Source organism: Enhydra lutris, unplaced genomic scaffold (genome assembly GCF_002288905.1).
Source record: "Enhydra lutris kenyoni isolate GAN:26980312 unplaced genomic scaffold, ASM228890v2 scaffoldscaffold6, whole genome shotgun sequence".
NCBI classification, from domain to species: Eukaryota; Metazoa; Chordata; class Mammalia; order Carnivora; family Mustelidae; genus Enhydra; species Enhydra lutris.
In genome coordinates, this window is record NW_019154090.1 from 1,196,425 (window position 1) to 1,206,554 (window position 10,130).

A 10,130-nucleotide genomic window follows, 5' to 3' on the forward strand; every position below is an offset into this window, starting at 1 on the left:
TCGTGCAGCGGCCTCACAGGGCGTGCGGGTGAAGGCCCAGGCCGGCAAAAGTGGCGTTAAACCCCAGATGGTAAGACCGGCTTCTCTCTGGAAGGCAAGTCCACCAACTAAGTAAATGGCTCTTGGGATGGTGACCTGGATGTGCAGGTCACAAGAAGAAGGGACTGTGCCAGACCACATGGGAGCCCTGGGTGACACTGGGGTCTTACCACGGGTGACACTGGGGTCTTACCATGGGTGGCGGCATCTGGTCGCCGCTCTCAGGAGCCTCCCCAGGGGAAGGCACCAGCTGGTGGCCACTGGGGCCCGTCCATTTGCCGGCCAGCAGCTGAAGCTGCCCGGGACGACACCGGTGGAAGCGTGCTCCGGCCCAGCTGCTTAAGCTCACTGTTTGGTCTTCAAACCCTGACCTTTGCGGTAAGCCAGGCTTCTTTTCAAAGATTTCTTCTTGAGCCAGCCTAGGAGCTTAAAAAATCATAAAAGTCAACTTAGTGCAAATATCGGATGAGGCATTTGCTTAACACCATGGAGGAAATGTCACTTGGAAGGCCTCGGTCTACAAAGAGGGCAGCAGGCCCTTGTCGGGGCTCCCTGGTGGCCCTCTTGGAGCCCCTGTCCCGTGTCCTGGGAGCCTGGACGGCACAGAGGCCAGAATCTTCCCACTCATTCGGCGCGAACGTGTCCTGTAACAGCTGAGACCCTTCTAAGAAAGTGCCAGCACGGCGGGGAGGACACATCCTGGGTCTGGCTGTGTCTGCGGGTGACAGCCCGTGCCCTTGGCTGGTGTCTGCCCCTGAGGCTGACAGGCGAAGCTTGGCACTTGGCGGGCTTTGGGGGAGGGGAGCCCTGTATGGTGAGCTGCTCCCAGCTGATCGGAGAGCCTCGGGACCTGTCGCCCCTGACCCCAGGCTCCGGGGCGAGCTGGCCGGTCCCATGTGCACAGATGTCTGAGCTTCGCCTACCGAGCCCGCTGGGCTGGTCCCCGTGCTGCCTGAGCCTGCAGCTGTGGGAGGAGTCGGGGGGCTCACTCATCTCGGGAGTCAAGATCCAGGTTGGGGAGACGTCCGCTTTTCTGGATGCAGGATTTCAGTCCCCGGAGTTATCAGTGCCCTGAGCCGCGCTCCGCCCTGGAGGTCCCTCTCTTTGCTCTGGGCGCCCTCCGCGGGACGGCAACTCTGGCAAGCAAGAGACATCTTCCTAATAGTCAGTTAGCAGTCGCACCGCTCTCGGGACATCGCGATGATGTTTCCTGCAAGGCTGGGGGGGTGAGAGCTTCTGTGGGAAGGTGCTGTGAGGAAGGTAATTCGAGGAAATGTAATTGCGCACTTGCGGAGTTTTAGCTGTGGATTTTCCCATCCGCGACATGGAAATCGCACATGTGCCCGAATGTACAGCATTCCAAGGAAAAATTTAAAAATAGAGCAACACGTGTGTAAATACAAGTGAGGTGTGAGTGTGAGCCGGCCGGAGGGGCGGGCAGAGCCTTGCTCAGCTGGGGCCCCCTCGGGCTCATGGCCTGTTCAGGCTGTCGGCAGACCCCAGAGGTCCCGCTCCAGGCCCGTCGAGTTCCACTGTGTCATCCTTGTCTCTCCCGGCCTCCTGGTGAACCGCACGCCCTTCACGTGGTCCGTGCGCGTGTGTCTGCGTGGGAACGAGAACACGTATGTTGGGCACCTGGGCACACGGGCTCAGAGATCTTCACCAGCAAGCGCATCGCCAGCCTCAGCCCCTGGGCTGGGTGTGTGCGTTTCAGAGAAAGCCATGCGTGTGGCGGGGAGAGAGGAAGCCCCGAGCGGGGAGCGTGCCTCCAGCGTCACCCCCCCCCCCGCCCTACCCCGGGAGCTGCAGCGCAGAACCTCACTGGGCCACGGCCTTTTCTCCGAATGTGTGTTGGAACCACTGTGGGCACCTTCACCAACAGGCTGGGCCCCGGCCCTGGGGCCCCTCATTCTTGGATCTCTGTGGACGAACGCTGACAGAGTTAGTTTCCATCGGCCAGAGGTGCTCTCCCTAGGGTTTCCCCTGCATCCACTGTCCCTTTGTCCTTCCATCCAGTAGTAACCGAGTGTGGTCAGCACCGGGCACAGGGGCCTGCCTTCCCAGGGCTCACAACACACCATGTGGGGAGCGTTCCGTGCCGAAGTGTTTGCAGGTGGGGGGTCTGGGTGTGAGGGGAGGAGGGCTAAGGGGCCTGGCTCTCGGCCAGAGGTGAGGACGGAGGGGCAAGGCCCCGGGGGGCTCAGCGCCCGGCCCTGGAGGGGGACACAGCGGGGACTTTATTCCCTCTGGATGTGCAGGTCAGGGGCTGGTCCCTCTGGGACCCTCACGCTCTACGCCTCCATCGTCACCGCACCCAGAAGCCAGCCCCTCCTCCTCACCAGTCCTGGAGGCTTGTCAAACAGAAGCAGCTCCTGGCCCTTCAGGCAGCCGAGGGCGGGACAGCCTGGTGGAGCCGCGCTCGCGTTCACCCCATCTGGACATTGAGGCTTCCGTGAGGCGCCACGCCAGGAAGCTGGGGTTTGGGAGGAAAGGGGCCAGGTCGGATCATTTCCTCAGGAGAAAGAAAATCCAACTTCCAAGACACGTTCAAGGTCGCTCAGTCCCCGGAAGTGTCCTGGGACGGCTGGCTTCGGGTTCGGGCGGGCGTGCACACGAGGATGCTTGTCAGAACCGCCTTAGAGGCAGCACGGCGACTCCCCCGGACCAGGCTCGCAACGGACGGAGGGGCCCTCTGGACGGAGGCCACTGCTGCCTCCCTGCTCACCCCCTCCTGGTCATGCTGGGAGGAGGTCCCTAATTTGCTCTTGGGCAGAAGGCGCGTGCGCGCGCGCGCGCGCGCACACACACACACACACACACACACAGCACGTCTAACACAGAAGGACAATCCCATCTGCTCAGTGTGCAAAGAAAAGCGGTGTGTTTGCAGCTCTCGCCCTGGGAGACGGACAGTTTCTGAGCCTGTTATAAATTTACCAATTTGAGGTTGAATTTCCCAGGCACACTCCGAACATAACAGGCGATTTAAAGCCGAGAGGGTCCCGTTCGGCTACTATGGCGCTTCTATTTATTATCTGGAGGAAGGGGGACAAGGAGGAAGGGGGGCTGGGAGTTCTTGGACTCGGGAGCATGCTGGCTGTTTGACAGCCGTGTGCGGGGACCCCTCCCCATGCCCCCCCGCCCCCAGCACCTCCCTGGGCGAGGCGGGGAGGGGCATGGGGGCAACGGTGCCCCTTCCCCTGCCTTCCCGACTTCTCTCCTCCTTGGCGGGGAGAATGGAGTTTGCATAAACATGACGCTGATGGTTCCAGCTCTTTCTCTGCAGATCTGAAGCTCCCTTTGTCTGTAATCAGGAGTTCTAGTTGCCTAGAAATATTTAAATAGAAGAAATGTCTCTCATCTTGTAGTGACTTCATACGAGTTCCTAAAATAAAACTCGAACCGAAGGCTCTTTTGTCATTCTTGCCTCAGAGCTCCGGTGGCTGCTCAAGGGCACACCCAGCCAGGTGCGGGGGGCTGAGGGCGAGTGGCCGCAGGGGCTCGGGACGGAGGACGGGTGGCGCAGAGGTGCGGCAGCAGGCCGGGCAGCCTGTGGATTCCTGTGCGGCCCACACAGCACGTCTGGGACCCTGGAGAGCCGCGGCTGTGGGGCCAAGGGGGCGTCACAGGCATCCCCGTGTCCCTCTTCCCTCTGCGCTTACTCTCCCCTGTGGGCACAGTGAGTCCTGCGCTGCAGGTGGGCCACAGGCGAGTGCTCCGGCCAGCAGGTGTGAGGAGAAAGGCGTCCCCTCAAGTTAAGTCCTCCTCTGGCTTCTGCCGCCTGACATGGGTTCAGGGCGGTGGGACCCCGTGTTGGGAGCTTTGGAGGAGATACCCAGCAGCAAAAGAGAAGGTGCTAGAATCCCCCTCCCCAGGACCCCCCACCCCTAGAGGCCTTTGCCTTGTCCCCAAAGTGCCCCAGCCCTCTATAACCCCAGACGACGCATTCATCCTCTGTCCACCTGCTACAGGCTGAGGGTGCTCGGGGGTCTGGGAGGGGACCAGGGCCCTCTTGGGGGAATCGAGTGTGGGTCTAGGGACGGGCCCGGGAGTCCGGAGCCAGCAGGGTGGACCCAGCCCAGGCCACATGGGGTCAGTCTCTGGGGCAGGAGCCCCAAGGTATGGGAGGCCTGGGTGACAGCCAGCTGACCCCCGCTGGCTCTCCCCTCCTTGCTTAGATGCCAGGCACTGTGCCCAGGCAGTGCGTAAGGGGCCTGTTGTCGGCGACACGTTTATGCATGGTGGCCTTGCCCGCTGGACCTTCCCGAAGCGAAGGCCTCTGGGCCTCCCCCTCCCCGGGCGGCCCAGCAGTTACCACCCGCAATTACCAGCTGCCGCAGCTGGAAGTCCAGCGGCCTGGCCAAGGCATCAGACTGTGGGCCCTTGACCGGGGCTCTGGGCAGAGTCTCCTGGCTCGCAGGGTCCCTGTGGTGGTAGGACTGAGGCGTGAGTCTGGCTAGCAGCCGGGCGGGTCCCTCAGCTCCTGGAGACCTTCCTGGTCCTCTGACGGAGGCCTCACGCCTGCCTTCCAACTTCTGTTCCTGACACTTCCCGATGACAGTCAGAGGGCGTCTCCCCCCGCCCAGTCTGGGACCGATGCCCTCCCTTTGTCCTGTCCACGCGGCCCGCTTTATGTCCTCACAAGTTCCAGGGGCTGGATGCAGGGTTTCTGGTGGAGGCCTTCAGAGTGCCGTCCCTGTGGGCTGCGTGCCCCAAGCCCCAGCACCCGGGGCCTTTCCCACTCGGGGACGATCGGCCCACAGCCCGCGGGGGTCTGCCCGTCCACGTCGGAGCCGCAGAGTGGATGCCGAGCTCCCGCGGGGTCAGGCAGTGGCCCTTTGCCAGTGCCACTCGTGTGACACCTGTGGGGACCGGAGCTGAGACCCAGTGGTCCTGGGGGGACCGGAGCTGAGACCCAGTGGTCCTGGGGAAGCTGCCTGTGGCCTCTCTGCGGCGTGAGGGGGGGCCCTGCTCACGGGGGAGCAAGAGGCTGGTGAGGAATTCTCTGTTCTGTCGGCGTGAATCCAAACTTCTGAAGAGATACAGCCCAGTGGAGACAGCTGTTGGATCCTCAGATCGGGGACGGGGGGATGGGCCGCGCTGGCCAGCGCCCCGCCCATGGGGCTCACGGGGCCTTCCTTGTTAGCCGTGGAGCCCCAGCCCTTCCTCCCTGGGGCCGGGAGCATCTAGGGGCTGCCGGAACCCATGACCACAGCGTGGTCAGCGAGCACAGGCGCGCGTGCGTGAAGCCACCCTTCGTCCTAGGGCAGTGGGGACACAGGGTCCCTCTTGTCCCTGCTCGAGGGCGCCCCTGCTGGCCTAGCCAGTGCGGAGCTTCTCCCAGGCTCAGAGCTGGGAGCCCCCTCCTGGGGCCAGGCTGAGTGTCCATCCCCGGCTGGCGGGCGTCTTCGAGACGTGCTTGGAGGCCGGCTGCGTGTTTTCCCCTCGAAAGATGGGTTCGCCGGTTAGCGCACCAGCACGGTTCTGCAATCTGGTTTTTAAAAATATCATCACTGGGGGAGAAAAGGAGCATAAGCACGCGTGAGGACATGTGTTCTCGTGTAAATGAGCAGTCACAGCCGGCTCCGGCGCTGTGTGCCTCTTGGGCGAGTGCGCGCGCGCACACACACACACACACACACACACACACACACACACACGGGAGCCCAGCTCTGCTCTGTGCCTGCTTTGTTCCAGGCGCTGCTCTGGCGTCCTGGCCCGCATGGCTTCCTGCCCGCACACCCAGCCCCGGGCTGGCCTGATGCGGACCCCCGGCTGAGTGGGGCAGCTTCGGGACACAATGGCTTATTCGTCTTCCTTTTAAAAGGGCTGAGGCTGCTAGACGCATCGAGCACTCTACTATCCACAGCCGGAGTGGCCCCGGCTCTCAGAGCAGGGCTTAGGTCATCTCTTTCGCCGTGTGTGTTTATCAGGCTGGTTCTCTGGACGGGACGTCTGCGCACTTCGTCTGTCCTCACAAGGGGCGGAGGGCACTGCTCTGCATGGACGGCAGGCGCCCACCCCAGAGGGGACATCTGTCGGTGTTGCTTGTCTGGAGCCCTGCATTCTCTGCCCAGCCCTGCCCCAGCCCTGCCCCAGCCCCGCCCCTATTGCTCCGTCACTGGCGTCTGGGGACCTGGAGCCCACCAGTGTGGCCTGCCCCCTGAAATCAGAGGCTCCTGCCCACGGCCCAGGGGCCCAAGGTGAACGCTCCGAAGCCCTCCCACTTGCCGGGCAGAGCAGACACCCCTGCTCGCTGCTCGGTGAGCTGGTTCCGAGGCCTGCGACTCTGCTCGCAGCACTGACTCCGGGGACCCCGGGAGCCGGCCCCGCCCGCCTGCTTTTCCTCAAGCGGGTCTGACTCCGTTTCCAGCACCAGCCCCACATGTCTTGCCCACGGGCACCTCAGATGTCCCCTGCAGGTTTTCCCATGCCTGGGTTCGGAGTCCTTGATGCGCAAAGTGAGTGAGAGGGCGGAGAGCTGTCCCCGCCAGTTGCTGCTTTCACACGCCCAGTGGGAACACGCTGGCGGCGTCACGCCTGGCGGACTCTCGTCTTCTCCAGAAATTTCAAGGCTCGGAGATGGAGACGTCAGCTCCTGAGACGCTCCCATCCGCTGGGAACGGAGAGGAGATAATTAGCTTCTCGCCGTGACAGCTAACGATCAGCTTCCAAACGGCACACCGCAGGCTCGGACTACAGGCCGCCGCGGCCAAGTTACTGCAGAAAAACATGTTTGTGGGAACACAGAAGTCTAGGCCCGTTCTGCTCCTTTCTGAGCACACCAGAACCTCGGCCCTGCACGTCCCTCTCCGAGCAGCCCTGAGCAGCCCAGGTTGCGGTCCTCCCCGGCTCCGTCCTCCCTGGCTCTGTCCTCCCGGGCCAGGCTCGTCCTCCAGGTCTGGGCGGCACCGGGCCGTCTGCTCTTCTGCGGATGTCCCTTGAGGAAGCACAGGGGAGTCCCCTGAGGCCAGCAGTCCACCCCTGTTCCTAGCATGCCTATGCACTGACAAAGGGCTTCTGAACTTGTCAAAGAATCTGGGGCGAGAGGCTGAGCTGCCAAGGGGCTGAAGCGGGGGGTGTGTGCACTGGAAAACACGGAGGCAGGATGGGGCCCACGGGGCGCTCGGCACTGTTCTCCTTCTGCTTCTACACAAGCTTAACAGAACGCCGTCTGGCATAAGATAACGGCAGTTACTGAACTGCCTGGGCGGGGCTGGCTGCTGTGGCCAGGCTGGAAACCAGTGGGGTGCGTCCTCTCCGCCGTCCAGACAGAAACCCCAGAGCGAGCCCACCGAGGCAGCCCCTGTGACATGGAGACGTCGTTTCCCACCAGGAGCGGCGTCCGAGGGGCATGGATGGCCGGGCCTTCCTTGCTCCCTTCCTGTTGGGGCTCTCGCTGCTCCTGTAGAGCCCTCCCCAGGCGGAGGAGGGGGCAGAGGGATAGATGGCCTGGGGTCCCCTCCGGCCTTTCCAGCAGGTGGCCTGGAGGCGGGAACAGGGGACACCCTCTCCTGAGCTCTGTGTCCTCCGTGAGGAAGCAGAACAGGATGTCGACCCGCCTCGTGGAGCCGCGGTGGGAGTTGATGGGGTACTGGGGCGCCCGGGGAGCCGCACGGCTGGTGGGTACCCTGAACAGACGTGGGACAGGGAGTCACAGGCAGGGTGTAGGGGGGAGGAGGCCAGGAAGCAGCGCTGGGGGCAGGCAGGTAAGGCCGGGCACCTGCACTGCCCCGTCACACACCTGTGCGGCAGCTGAATCGGCCCGCCCCAGCTCTCCCTCCATGGCTGCTGGGAGTCCCCCGAAGTGGGACTTGAGGTGTGATGAAGGAACGCAGGTGCCCATGGCCATGTCCCCAGGGGGCATCTGCTCCGCAGCCTCCACGGATGCATTCTTCAGTTCCACCCTCTTCCGTGGCCTGAGGGGCACCCCTGCCCGAGCACGGGGTGCTCTCACTGGCCCAGCTAGAGCCAGGCAGACGCACACAGGGGTTGGGCCACCAACGGCGCAGGTTACCTCTGCTTGGAGCACAACAGGGGTCCCTGAGCAGGAGGGCGGTCAGCTCCTTTCTTCAGCCTCTGAGACTTCCCAAGGGTTTCCAGGACTTTCTTTGGAAAGGACTCGGGCCCAGAGGAGGGGAGGGTGTGGGATGCAGCTGCTTCTCTAGAGTGACTGCTGAGCTGGCCTGGCCCCGCTGGGGTGGGGGCCGGGGACCGCCTGGACCACGTCCCATGCTCCAAGCCTCTACTGTCTGTCTGGTGTCCTTGGCACCCAGGATGGCGTCTGCCTGTTCCAGCTTCTCCACAAATCCTCCTGCCATGAACTGAGGGGTGCACAGGAAAGGAAGACCCTGGTGTGTGCGTTCCCTGTCGCACTGACGTCCCGTCCGGAGGCAGTGTCCCAAGGCGACCACGGTTCAGGGAGGAAGAGGCTGAAGGCACAGAGGTCCAGGGTTTGACTGGTTCTTTAACAAGAGGCTCGTCCTCCTCTGGGAGCCGTGGGGGCCTCCAGCGCCTGGACGGGACCTGGAGGACTGTCCACAAGAGGGAAGGTCAGGGAAGTCTTCGTGGGAAATGGATTTCATGTGCCGTGATTAATCTGATTTTCCAAACTTCTATACCGATGTGTTTTCGTGCTGAGCTGTGCCCTCATTTGGTTTATTTGAAGGAGTGCGTTTCTCAGGAAATGAGAACCCTCTTTCTCCACCAGCCGGGCACCCCGAAGACCCCGGCAGTTTCCTCTCCCCTCCGCTGGGCACTTTTGCTTGGAGCACGGGCTTTCCTGGCTGGTGCCATCAGCTCTAGGCCCTTCCATCTGGCAGCTGGGCCTCTGGCATGTCCTCCTTGGAGGCCCAGGCCCCCAGGAGTGCTCTGTGCCCCCCCTCAGGTGCCTGCCCTTGGGGTACGGAGTCTGGCTAGAGAGGTGGCCACCAACCTGGGGTCCCGGAGGGTGTGGCCCTGGGTGGGGGGCCGGCTCCCTTTCTTCGGGATCTGTCTGTGGTTCTGATGCTGCTGTCTCACCTGCCCCAGCCCCGCTCACCGCGTGGATGGTGGTGGGCTGCCTGCCGTCTCCCGCTCCCTAGATGCACCCGCCGACCGGGGTCATGGCCCTTGGCCATCGGTGTGCTCCCCCCTTTGCCTGCTACCTCCTTCCCAGGTCTCAGCTCAAACTCTTGTTCTCCACAGGCCCCCTGACTCACGGGGCACCTCCTCCGCAGCCCCCCACTCGGTAGGTGTCCACACGTACCCTGTGTGGGTGGAGGACCCCTAGGGACTGGGGGCCCCCTGTGCCGGCCACGGCTCTGTCCTCAGCAGCGGCCGCAGCCTCGGCATTGAGAAGATGCTTGGCGGGCGTCGGCTGGCTGACGAAGGGCCCGGCACACTCTCTGCGTGTGGCTAGCGGCCTCCCGTCGTCTGCATGGACCTTTGCAGCCCCGTGAGGCTGAGCCAGAGGCCACCGGAATTAGGAAGTAATATGAAGACGTTAGTCTGCAGAGGTCCCTACCTGTTGTGGGGACTTTTCTTGGGGCTACAAGCCTCCCTCCTGCCTGCCCTGTGTGGCCCTATGCCCCCGGCCACCTGCTCCCCTCCCACATGTCACCTAAAGCTGCCCTTGGAGAAGGAGCTGAAACTAACTCAGACCAGCAGGTAAACGACTGCTACAGCTCGATAGGCTCTCTCCCTCTCTGTCTTGTGACAAGGTAGTTTTTTAGAAAAGTAAACAAAACCTTGGGAGTGACATCTGGGAGGCAGGGAAGGTGTGCGGGCCTGGCCGGGAGACTCTACTCCCTCACCTCCCTCCCCACCCCCAGCCCAGAGACTGCCTCATTGGGAAGCTGTGGGACAGGATGGGACATCAGAGGAGGGAGAAACCCAGCCGTCCTTGGTAAAGGGGGGGTGGGGGGTGGCAGCTTCTCAGCTGTGAGGAGAGAAGTGGGAGGAGAGAGCTGGGCGCTTGGGGATCACAGTCAAGTCCAGAGTTCTCAGGACGTCACCTGTGGGCCTGAGCTGGGACTCTGTTTCCCGGAAGCAGTGGCTCTGCAGCGCCCCACCCCCAGCACAAAGGTGCACTGGCCCACGCACTGGGCTGA